The sequence below is a fragment of the Gallinula chloropus genome (genome assembly GCF_964237585.1).
Source record: "Gallinula chloropus genome assembly, chromosome: 3".
Lineage (NCBI taxonomy): Eukaryota > Metazoa > Chordata > Aves > Gruiformes > Rallidae > Gallinula > Gallinula chloropus.
In genome coordinates this window covers 114,257,252-114,270,537 of record NC_140087.1, presented here as the reverse complement: position 1 = coordinate 114,270,537, position 13,286 = coordinate 114,257,252, and positions in this window count along the sequence as shown.

Below are 13,286 nucleotides of genomic sequence, written 5' to 3'. Positions count from 1 at the left end.
AATTTACATGGAAGCAGGTCAACAACCACAGTGAAGCTGTCATCAACTTCCTTATCCTCTACCCTCTTCCTCAAAAGGAACAACAAAAAAAATTACTTATAGTAATGTAGAAGAGCTTGATGCATTTTTTAGATATATAAGAGATTAAAGTAGCTTAATTTCCCTCCATTCAGCACCTTTGAAGAGATTTTAGCAGTGTAATGGCAGAATGCCAATTCATAACATCCTAAATAGGTGGAAAAAATTGCTTGCTGAAAGTACCTCCCCTTCTCTTCAGCTGGCTAAAATTAGCTGCCCAGTTTCAAAAAGCTGAAATAAGGTGGGATAAATCCCATCATAAAAAGAATTCAGTGGAAAATAATCCATGAGAAAGAGTATGGTTTGTGAAAAAACTACTTACACTCATGCATTTTGTCTAATTATACTTTGCTTTTCAAACCATAATGAACAGTGGCGCCTATAAATGCTAGGTTTAAAACATGACTAATTTAGTTATTGTTATTTCCTTTGGCATACACTTTGATATGTGTATTGTTAAAATCTTGGTATATTATCTGCATTGAATTTGCATCTTTGGTTAGTTGGCTACTTAGCTTTCAGCACTCTATTGCATTTGGAAACATTCACGCTTGGAGACATCCAGTACAGCAGTACCTCAAGTTTTCTACATTTTTATCCTTCCTTGCACTTCTTAGCATCTAAAGTCCCAGAAAGAGTAGTATGAGAGATGCACACCTGCAAAAGCTCCTCATAGAGGATACCAAATGGAGGAACGTGGAAGTGCGAAGTGGAGGAAGTGTATGTACAGCTGTTTTGCTTATTCTTTCCAAGCTGCGGACAATGCCAAAAGAGTAAATCCAGGTGGACTGCACAGGAAGGGTTGGCTTTGGGAGACAGAGAGCTTTAAACTGTTTACAGTTGGAGTGTTTAATACAAAAAGGGAACAAATTGGTTTAAAACCTGAAAGGCATTTTACCTCTTGTTTGGGATAAATACATTCCTCCCAAATGAGGGTGAAAGTAAGAGGAATTCCCTGACCAGCATGTGCTGGTGGGAAGAGTCATGGTGATGGGCTGCAGGAAGATGCATAGGAAGCTAAGAGAAGGAATGCTTAAAGAGGAGGGATGGGAGGATAACACTATTGCGAGATCTGCTCTTGAGTATCATGAAAGCCTTTTACAATTCTGGTACTACATACCAGCACATTTCAGTGACACATGAATCAAAGTATAAAAGATGCTGAAGACTGGAACTCCTGTAAGTATCGTGGAGCAAAACTGGAAAGGCTTTTCTTTCATCTTTTCATTTCCTGAGATACTAGTCCTAAAGAGTTAGGAATAAACAGTGTCTCTTATAAATTATTGTTTCACTATCTGAAATTCCCACACCTCATCTTCTTTTTTTGCTACCCTTTGTAGCAGTTTATTACATTATGTTTATAACAAGAACTGTCTGTTTGACTATCATGCATTGGAGACACCTGCAAAGCAGCTTTGAACTAGTTGCTTTCTACAGCTGTTGGAAAGATAGGCATGGCAACACAAAGTTTGCTGTAGGCTTTAAAGTATGGCCTTGAGATAGAAAGGGGACAACATAATAAACTGTGACTATCTTCTAGATTTGAGTCTGAATATTTGTTTATATATTCTTGTTCTGATAGAGTAACTTGTAATCCCTGTTTACACACTCAAGTGGAAATGAGACCATTGCCCCCAAACTTTGAAACATGTAGCCAGTTTTCCACAATTTAGGTTGTCAGGGGTGCAGTAGATGTCAATCAACATCTCCTGTTGTGCAGACCTACTTGCATTCTGAACTACCCCTCATGGTTTTTATGTCATCTGCACAAAGTAATAAATTAAAAAAGCCCCAAACAAACAAAGACCTCAAAGAGGTTATTTTCTTATTCCTCATTCACCTGATGGGTTATGAGTTATTTCTGCCTCACTAACGAGTACCCCCACCACATTTTGGGAATGTCTTCAGTGAGTATCTGGTGCTTCTTTTCCTCCAACATTCTTCTTTTCCTGATAGCTTTAGGCTCCCTCTTAGGGTAAAGTAGAGTTAAACCAAAATCTCTCTTATGTGATAAAGAAGGAAATAATTCTAGATGTTAAAATAGGTTGTCAGAAACGTTGACAAGTGTAGATAGAATGTGATTTATGGACCTTTAACTTTTTAAATTAAAATCTTATATCCTTAGGTAATACAGTAGTGCTGGTGTGCATTGAATTCTTGCACTGCATTCCAAATTATCTATAGCACATTAATTTACCATAGATCTGTTTCAGTTGTTTGAGTAAAATGGACAAGATAAATTGAATTAGTCTGAAGTATAAGATTGTGGGGAAAATGAAAGTCCATGAAGACTGTCAGATGTAAGAATTAACCATTACTACTTTAAGCATTACTTGTAAAAGGGAGACTCTGGGAGACATATTTGAATTTGGATACTCTTTTTTTCTGGCTGATACAGTGGATATCCAGTTCAGGGACACACAGCTTAGGGGACATGCAGTATAATTTTCCTTTCAGTATTTCTCAAGTTAGAAATGGAAATTTCAGAACCTAAGTTGTACAAAGTTGGTCCAAAAGCCCATTAGACCTGTATCCTGTGAGTCTCATGACAAAATTGAGAGTTGTAGGCCAGAAACCTCTGAAAAGTCAAAATAAGCACTACCCACAAAGGGTTTTCTGTCTCATCACAATTAATTATGGATTTCCTTGTAACCTGAAGCATAACAAAAAAATCTTGATTCTTTTCAATTTTAACTTCTTCAAATTCAAATCAATATTTTTTAAGTTCCAGTTTCAAATGTTCTGCGCTAATGCTGTCTGGGCATAGATACTGCAAAATACGTGGAGAGGCTGTTCTCGAAATTTTTCCTTAAAATGTGGTCAAAAGAAAACACTTAAATTACACTGAAAGGCCTTTTTGCTTATCACTTTTAGCTAGAGATGATGATTAGTTTTAAAAGTGGATATCTAGGGAAACTAAAAGTAATTCAAAATTATTTCAGGATCTGAAGCATTTGTTGAAATGAAGATCGAAAAAGGAAAGTATAAACAATACCAAAACAGATAAATTGGTATTTTATAGACTGTGGTCATAAGTTCTTTATACAGCTTTGTTGGGAGTTCCAAAGTCCCTCTCAAACTGCAATATTTAGATGCCTAAGTAGTTACAGATGAAAGTTAAAATTCTTCTACAGATTAAAAACTGGCAAAGCAGAAAAATGAAATAAACACAAAAAAGGGAAAAAAAAAAGGTCACAGCTGGATATCTGAGAATTACTTTCAAGACTACATTATTGACCACGCATTATTAGTTGCTTGAAAAAGCTAGTCCCTTAGGCTCTCTTTACAAGGGGCACTTATAAAGGCATTTCACATCTTAGGTGTGTGAAATGGCTTCCCAGAAGTACTTATCTGTTAACTTCTACTAAAGGAATTCAGGTAATTAGATTCCTATCATAGACCTCGCCAGTGCACCAGATTTGAGGGATGAGCTTAAGTTAAAGCTATTAATTTGAACCAATCTTCTAGTCTAATTGGTTTGATCTTCACCATTTCTTCACTTGAGAACAACTACACTGGCAGTTTCATCAGAAGCAGAGACCTACGGTGTTATATACCTCATTTTCTCCAAAGGAAGGTAGGAAAACCATGCAAATAAAGATGATTATTTCTGCTATTTCCATATTTTAGTAGGAAGAAAGCAGAACAATATTGCTAAAAGAACACCAAAGGATTCAGAAAAAAATGCATGCCTAACATTTAATATTTTTTGCAGTTCTTTTTGAAGCCAAATAGCAGGTGTTTCACTATGAACATATCATCCTCAGTCAACCCAATGCGTATTAGAGACTAGGTTAGAGGTAGATGTTAAATATAAGAAAAAGTTTAGGAGAGTTTCCAGGCACTGTTGATCTATTTAAGATCAAGCAACGTTCTTTTGTGACATCGAAATAACTACACGTGTCACCTCAGCTTCACTGGGGTGTTTCATTATGCCAACATTTGTGATGCAGCTATGGGAGAGCTGAGAGAAACATTTGTAATCTAAACCAGCTCCAGAGACTGCACCTTCTGGAGACCTGTAAGCTAATTTCTTTAAGTGGAGTGTCGAACTCATTTATGAGATAAAATCTCAGTAAATACCTGTCTCCATACTCATCTGGCCTGTCTGGAGTTAAACACAGGGAATTGTGCCTTTTGAAGTCAGACTTTTATAAAGGTCCTAGAGATGTACATGCATTATTCTCTATATCTGGATTTCTTTGGGTGCATATGTGGGCGCAGGTAAAGCTTTCCATTTTGCAAACACTCAGCTTTACTCAAGTTCATCCAAGGGCTGGATTACGCCACCCAGGAACCCACCACGACTGAAAATTTAGAATCATTGAATGATGTTGTGGGAAAGAAATCTCCTTTCTTCTGAAACAGCATGAAAAACTGAAATAGAGTCTCAGATCAAAGATTTCTGTTAAGGTTGGGAATTGCAATTAAGTGTACATACACAAAGAGACAAACACAGTCTGCAGGAGGAATATTGGTGGGTTTGCTGTATAAACTTTTTGTTTAAATCTAAATTTAGGCAAACAGGCTCCTCCTCTGGGGTGCTCAAATGCATTTACTTTCTTCTCTGACTTTCTAAAGAATGGAGGCTTTAGGAATAGTGAGTCACTAGAGACCTAAAATGTAGTTATAAATCGAAATTAAATGAACTGTATCTCTATCAGCTACCAAAGACCTAACTATATATATATCTTTCTGAAAAACCTGGAAGATGAAGCACCTCCCTGTGCTTCAGTGAATACATAAACTGAGATTCAAGAATTGCCTCTCTTACATGTACATATTTTCTTAGGTTCTCATTTTATTTGCTTACAATATAAGCAATTAAATGTATCATCTACTTCAGAAATCTCCTCTTAAACTTACAGTATTCCGGTTCCTTTTTACCCACACCTTTTCATATGAATGAATCTACATTTTATATGCTGAAAAGAAGATAAAACTTCAGCTTGGGAACTGTATGGGGATGGATTTCTTACCATAGCAGATGAGTTCTCTCACTTCAAGAGCTCCTTTACATAACCTAAGTGTGCCAAGGTGATCTAGGCTGTGAGAGCAGGAAACAGGTTCAGGGGAACTTTTATTTGCTACAGGCTTCTTTCTCTCACAAAATACCATTTTTCAGTATGGAGGGAGCTGTTTATTAGGTCAGAGCCCACCATTCCATCCCTCTATCAGCAATAGTATCTCTCTGTGGCTGTTTAAATTCAGATTTTCTGACTTTTACATGGCCTGGGTGGAAAAAAAAGGACCAGATCTCAGCAGGGAATTTGGCTTCTTGTCTGCTCAAGCCTCGGGTACCTCAAGCCTATGTACACGTTTAGAATTTTGATGTCTATTATCAGCCAGGGTTAGGCACATTTTTCTCTTCATCTAAATCTAAAAATGCTGAAAACATCTTGAGAAATGTTTTGCTATTTTACTTTTGGTTCAGAAATTATGCATTGCTTGGATTTGTGTACCGACAGATAATGAGGGAACATCACACAATATATGATAACAATAACACTGAAGTAATGTGAGAAAGTCATTTATCTTTCTGTTTCCACTCTGCCTGTGAGAATCTGAAAATCACTACCATTCCCATTTGAATAAATATTTTGGTGGGAAACATGCATTTGAATATAAAGAACTGAAGAGTTCAGCTATTGACGTTATGTGCAGAAGTTAGATGGGGAGGGAAGAAAGAGATGGAGTATTGCTACTTATCAGCAATATAAACTGCATCTTTGGAATGCTTTGTCAGTATTAAAATACCTTCTGTTTATTGATAATCTCTTTGCCAGACATATTTTGTAAGTCTATTGCTCAGAAATGGTATCGCTTATTTTCCTTGTCTCTTTCTTCCCCCTCTTACTTCTAAATTGCCTAGCAGCTTGGAGGAATTTGTCAGAAATTTCATTAAAGCTTCAATATTTGCCTGTACAGGTAGAACTAATTAAGTTTAGAATTATTAGAAAAGTGTATTTTCCTTTTGCCCTTCCTAATGTTGATATAGGAATTAATAGTAATTGATTACAATCTGTGCCCCAATTACATTGAAAATTTCTAACTCTAGTAATGCATCTAACTCAAGCACTTACTTAAAGAACACACTAAAGGTAAGGGATCTTTGGATCCCTCGTGAAAGATCGGAAGTCATAGAAAAAAATACATCTGTCCCATATGGTTTTATGTGCTTAAGTTAGCGTGAAATTAACAGGGGCCTAGATCCTGGCATACATTTCTGTGGATGTGCATAGTGTGTAGGAAGAAGAAAGGTGGGGTCTTTTTGTCTTATATCTGGGTTTCCTCAGTAACCTGGAACCTCGGTCCTCAGGGATGCACCTAGCTTTCTGAGCAACTCTTCTTAAGGGTCTCAAAGAACTTGGGTGACTATTGGAGCTGTGCAGGCAGTGCTGGCAAGGGGGTCTGTTCCAGGTAAGTGAAACACTTGATTTGATCTTAACCTAAATTCCATGTCTGGAAAAAACAGACAAGGAAAAAAAAATAAATGTCCAACTTCCTCCTATTTCACAGTCTGATAGACTTTATTGTTTCTTCCTTCTTTACTTTTCAGTCTTGGAGGTGAAACATATTTTATTTTGGAAAGCTCACAACCCCAATAACTGCATTGGTAAGAAGAGTGAATTCAGGATGGTATGCAACCTGATGGTCCAAATTTGGCAGCCTAGAACAGCTGATTACCATACAGTTCTTACCCTAAAATTAATAGGCTAAGAGTATTGTTTTTAGTTGAATTTATATCATAGAACCATAGAATCATAGAATCATAGAATCAATAGAATTCAAATCTGACAAGAATTTTTTTCTGTAGTTACATGGTTCCAACCTGACAAATCCATGACATTGTCCTGTCTGATCCTAATTCGTGAGGGTAGTGCCACCAATTTGCTCTCTCAAGGCAGTCCTACAAAGCAAAAAACCTGCTGCCATTTCATCCCAACAAACTCAGCTCTGATAATATGAGTTTGGCCTTCTAAATTTGTGTGCCCTTTGAAACTTAGGTGGAGTTTACAGTCTCAAAGTAAAAACCACAAAGACAGACATGAGCAGCTGGACATTTCACTAGTATTTTGCAGTAACTTCTGTCCTGTTTTGTATTGAACTCCTTGCTGAACATAATTTCCCTGATTTCTGAGGACACCTTGTATTGGCACTGAGAGACGCAATTACTCTATGTGTACCTTGCCTAATTAATATATCACTTGACAACTGCAGATGCATAAACCAAATTATATTCTTAGGTAAATCGATTTGCAACCCAAGCTGCAGCACAAGTTAACTACAGACAGACATACAAATGAATTTGGGAAGAAAAAAAATCCCTCACTTTCCTCTTTCAGTGGGAGAGTAAAATAAATTCTAATTGTAGAGACAAGCATCCCCTTGTGTGAAAGAATTTCCTGGGAGGAACAAAAAATTAACGTCATTTTCTCACAAGAAACCCCAAAAATCTTAATAGTTGTCATGACTGGGTTTAGGTTCAGCTACCTCTACATGTGAAGCTTGACTGGGTGCTTTGAAACACCTATATCACATGTATGAGTCAAGAAGATGCTGTACTGGGACAAAAAACTAAATGAAGTGGTGTTGCTGATTCATAAGTTAAGGCTTTCCTCACTAAATCAGTACTTGTGACTCAGCATGAAGTAGTGTGGTTTAGAGGAAAAGTAAAAGAGGTCCCTGACCATTTTGTTTCATTAAACATCTGATGACACTTTTAACCAGAGCAGAGGATGTTAATTTCAATGTTCTTACAAAATTCCTAGCTGGGTAATTACATTCTGCTCCACTAAACTCCCCCTAGAGAAAATTTAATTAAAATGAGTTGATGTCTCTCTGGCACAGAGTAGACAGGTATCTGTAACACGAAAGCCACCAGCACAATTGACATAAACTGGTGCTTTTCTGTGGCATGGAAAGACAGGATAGAAGTATTAATTTCTCCTCACCAGAAATGGACATTCCAGTTTGGGAAAACAAATATTATTTTTTAACATCTGTCCAGAACTTCTTTTAAGCAGTAGGAACTGAACTCATTGCTCGCAGATTTTTCAACAGTTATCTAAGTTCTTAGTAGGTTTTATTAATGTTATAAGTAGTGATTAAATAGATATACACAGGAGAGAAGCATGGGAAAGGCACTTCTGTAGTGCAGCTGGAAAGCTGCTACAAAGACATTGAGAAAGTCTTTTACATTAATAATCAAAGAGCCACAGAATCACTGGGGCTGGAGAGCACCTCTAGAGATGGCATAGTCCAACACTTATACTCAGAGCAGGGTCAGCAAAATCAGGGTTCCCAGGCCAATGTTATATCACATTTGAAAATCTTCAAAAAACAACTGCAACATGTGGCAGTGTTTGACAGTAAAAAAAATTAATAAAAAAAAAGATTTTTTCTTATATTTAAACAGAATCCCCCATGTTGTCATTTGTGCTCATTGCCTCTTGTCCTTTCGTTGGGAACCACTTATCCTGTCTCCATCTTCTTTACTCACCCATCAGGTAGTTATACACATTGAAAAGATCATCCCCTGAACCTGCTTTTCTCCAGGCTGAACAGACCCAGCTCTCTCAGCCTCACCTTTTATCTCAGATGCTCCGGGCCCTTAATTATCTTTGTGGCCCTTTGATGGACTTGCTCCAGTATGTCCATCTCTCTGTTGTACTGAGGAGCCAAGAGCTGGACACACAACTCCAGATGGGTCTCACCAGGGTCGAGTAGAGGATGATTGAAGAATTTACTTTCTTCAACTTCTGTGTGCTAAATACTTTGGCACAAGGTGACAGCAGGCAGCTTGAGGTTCGATAGATCCTATTTGGAGCAAAAAGTCGAGAAATTCAAGGATCAGATGGGCATATTCTATGGACCTTACATGTCTTGCAAATATTTTGCTTCACATCCACTTCCATATGACTGTCATTCTTTACTGGTTCTTAGCAATAGATTAGCTTTTTAAAGCTTTAATTAAACTGTCTTGCTAATGGACAGTTAATGATTTAAAAGGAAACAATTCACCAATGTCATGTCCCTCCATTATACAGTACACATTTTAATGGTTTGTACTGAATCAGTGGCTTATTAAGACCTTGAATATCTGAACAATCATACTACATTTTCTCAAAATAACATAACATGATACAATGTGGTTAAAGCAGAGTGACAGCAAGAGCTGTGGCTTGAATGTAAATGTTGCATTGTAAGGTGGCAAAAAATATTCCACAAATCTAGTGAGTCAGATGTAGCCTTGAGTTTGGATGATATTCAGCATAATGACATGGCTCAGAACTAATTTCCAAACAGTCTCTCATCACTCACAGAGCCTACTCAGTCATCTAGAGCCTGTGCAACCAGAACTCCTAGTGACTTCAACAAAGAAATGTCTTAGAAATGACTTCAGGATAGTTCAAGGGGGAAGTCAGTGTCTCAGAAAAACAATAGTTTTAGAAAGCTTCCATCATCGTAATATCTTTGTGCTTCACAATCTTGCCACAAAATACTATTAAATTATTCTTAAAGTAGGGATTTTATGAATGAGCATTTGATGTGCCCAAGGTCATGCAAGAAAACTGGCAAACAGCAGTACTACAATCCACTCTAAGAGAAAAACCCTTGTCCCAAGACAGACGAACTTTCATCAGAGTTGTGGTTTTGTAGTACTGTCTGAGGTGTGCTAATAGGTCGTTTTCTGCATCAGATGTTACCATTAAAAAACATCCTTAAAAGTCTGAAGCAATGTTGATATTTAGACTGATTTCCTTATTGTTATTGACAGTAAATTCCATCCTGAGATAAAAATCTTCCTAATATGCACCTAAAATACACCTTGCTGCAGTGTGAGATCACTTGCCATTCTTTTCTTTTCCAGTTAATTATAATAATTGATTCTATTGATTCTGTGCTTTTTCTGAAAATGCTTGTGCATGAGTAACTCAACAATGAATAGCCAGAAACATTCTTCTAAACTAAAACCTAGCAGCAGCAGATGACCGATGATCAAAAATAGATTTATGTACTAGTGAATAACAAGATGACTCAGACTACATCCAAAGGCAAACTGTCTAGAGCCTGTTCTCTAGACTTATGTTGTGGATTAGCCCCAGCCAGCAGCTGAGCACCACACAGTCACTTCTCTCTCTCCCTGCTTTCTGCAGTGGAACAGGGAAAACAACAGGAAGAGTAAAAGCAAAAAGGATCAAGGTAAAAATAGCTTAGTAAGTAAAGGAAGGAAAAAGAGAAAAAAAGGCAAATGAACAAAACGTGATGCAAAGGCAATGACTCATCACCTCTACAAGCAGAATGATGCCCATCCAGTTTCTGAGCAATGTATGTCTACATCCCCCCAGAATACTGCTCAGTACTATTTTTATTGCTGAGCATGACATTTGGCCAGCTTGGGTCCCTTCCCAACTTCTTGTGCACCCCCATCCTACTTACTCTGGAAAAGTGTTGGAAAAGTGTTGAGACTGTGTAAGCCCTGCTCAGCAATAGCCAAAAAGGCAGTTTGTGATCAACACTGCATTGGTCACAAAAGCAAAGCACACTACCTTATGGAAGAAAATTAACTCTATTCCAGCCAGACCCAGTACAAGAAGATCATTCATACAATTAAATTCCCTTAACATTTAAACCAGCACGGCCACATCCATACATCTATTGAAAGCAGGCAGTCAGTTGACCTGTGCCAATTCCTGGCACTCTGCCTGGGAGTTGTGGATTATTGTAGTGAGGTATAAATGAGCTGGAGATTGCTCAAATAGTTTGGCAGCATGGATGATAAAGTTCCTGGGCCTACAGTCTGACATTGTTTAATATCTTGGTATATAAACCTGAGTCACATAAGTGCTTTTTCAAAGAAAAAGATAAATGTGACCTAGTCAATAGTAAGCAACATTTAAAATGTGGATTTTGCTTTTTTGTTTTCCTCTCTTCCTGCAGATGTAAATGTAATGTTTACTAATGTAAACATGGCTATCTACTAAATGTTTGGGCTTCGGGTTTGGGGTTTTTTGGGGTTTTTTTGTTGTGAGGTTTTTGTAGGGTTTTTTTTTTAAGGGATATGATTTTATTTTCCCACATACTTGTTTCCATTTAATTTGAGAATTCAGGGCATTCACTATTTACCATTTTTCTTTTGACAGTTTTAGATTATAGGAAAAGGAAGCTAGAAACTTAGATTTTAACAAAATACAATATTTCACTACAAATTGCTGGGATTTAATTTGTCCTCATTCTGCTATAAATGTTTCTAAGTTTTATCAAATGGCTTTGTCAGGGTTTTTAAGCTTTATCACTTTAAGCTATTGCTGGAAAGGGACTTTATTACAGGACAGTCACATCCCTTACTTTGTAAACAAATTGACTTTCTTCTTTGCTTCTGTTTTGTTTGGCAGAGTAATTGTCTGTTACTGTCTTGCAGCAGTTCTCCTGGTTGCAGAGCCTTGTTGCGCTATTTTAAATAAAATTGGTGGACTGACCTTTTTGTCTATGACCACGTCTTTATTTCCTTTTAAATTGAGAGTGAACTCTCACATAGGTAAGAGTAATCAAGGAGCAGAGCTTTATTTATTACCATTGATTCTACAAATCACCTGGTGCAGCAAACAAACTCTACAGGCAATACAATAATTTCGCAATTCTCTTGAACTTTAGAGTTGGTCTTCTGACTCTTGTTGGTGGTATGAGGAAAAGTGAAACAAAACAATGAGCAGCAATCACTCTTCTTCACCCTTTTGCTCCTTTATGGCTCACCACACAATAATGCAATTTACCACAAGCAGGGAAATCCTCAGGGAATCCTTTATAGAATAGGATATGGACTTAGGCTTTTATGGGGTTTTTTAAGGGTACTTTTTTATGGAAGAAAAAAAAAAAAGACTTGCTGTATTTTCCCCTTCTTTCTGCCTCCTGATATCAAAGTAATAGGTTGTGACCAGAATCATAGCACTAGTTTCACTTTGTAGAATGTGTGGTAGATGGTTCAAATTCTCTTGTCCTGCTTTCCAGGTCAGTGACCTATTGGCTTGTATACTGGACCAACTTCTCTGTAATTGGTTGATCTCCTTAAATGTCTCCTTAGTCAGTGGAAAAAGATTAATTCTTCCAGAGAAATTAAAAAAAGGAAAGAACTGTGACAAAGTGCATCTTGGAAGGACCAGAAGCACGTAAAGTCAAAACTGATACAGAAACACACTTTAACTGTTTCCTTCAAACACAGCAAAACCAAAGTATTTCCAAAATATGATGCTAAAAGGGCAAAACAATATTTCTCTATGAGTTAGATTGGTGAGATATAAAAATAATCTGGTCCAGTTAAGTGTGAAAAGGTAATGTCAGGAAAAACTGACCGAAATAGTAATACTAGAAGTGAAAATGGATTTCCAGCATCTACAGCTCTCTACATCACTGAAGAAAGAGATGGTGGGACCATACAAATGGAGCAGATGATGTTCAGAATAGGTTTGGGAAGAAAACTGGAGGATTTCAGAAAAGCTTTTATTCTAGGTGGTGGTACTGCAAAACTGCATTTTGGTGGGATAATTTTGGCTCTTTAACTATGAGGAAGACAGTATGTTGGACATCCATTCACCACTGTTACTGTGACAAGATGTATATCCGTTCTTATGGGCAAGACATTCAGGGTATTTAATATCACATTGGATCCTGTCAGACTCTAGTGTTTAAAAATCAGTATTTCAACACTCCCTTTGGAAAGCAGCACTTAAAGAGTCTCCAAGATGCTTTCTGTGCAAAAGAGATATTCTAGATAATGGGGAAAGAAATGTAGGAATAGTTGTTTAACACCTGGCAGTACCAGTGATGAGCATAAATAAAAATTAATGGTATTATCAGAGCAGTCGGGGGCACAACCTGAATCTGAGTCAGAGCCAAATCTAAAACAGTGAAGAAGAGGATATTAAATCTGATGACAGATTTGATTCAGATAACTGGAAGTGCTGATGTTATATGAAGACATGAACCTGCTATGAAGAGCTAGAAAGTACATCAGAACTGGTGAACATTTTGTTTAGCTGTATATCAGACTTGGCAGAAGCCCCATTGTTTCTGTAAGAGCAACATTATCAAGAGGAAAAAAGTGACTGTCACATATAGGTCCCTCTAACCCTGAAAACAGAAGAGATGTGATTCAAAGAAGGGAAAGAACATGGAACAGGGATGTGTTTTTATGCATGGATCAGAAA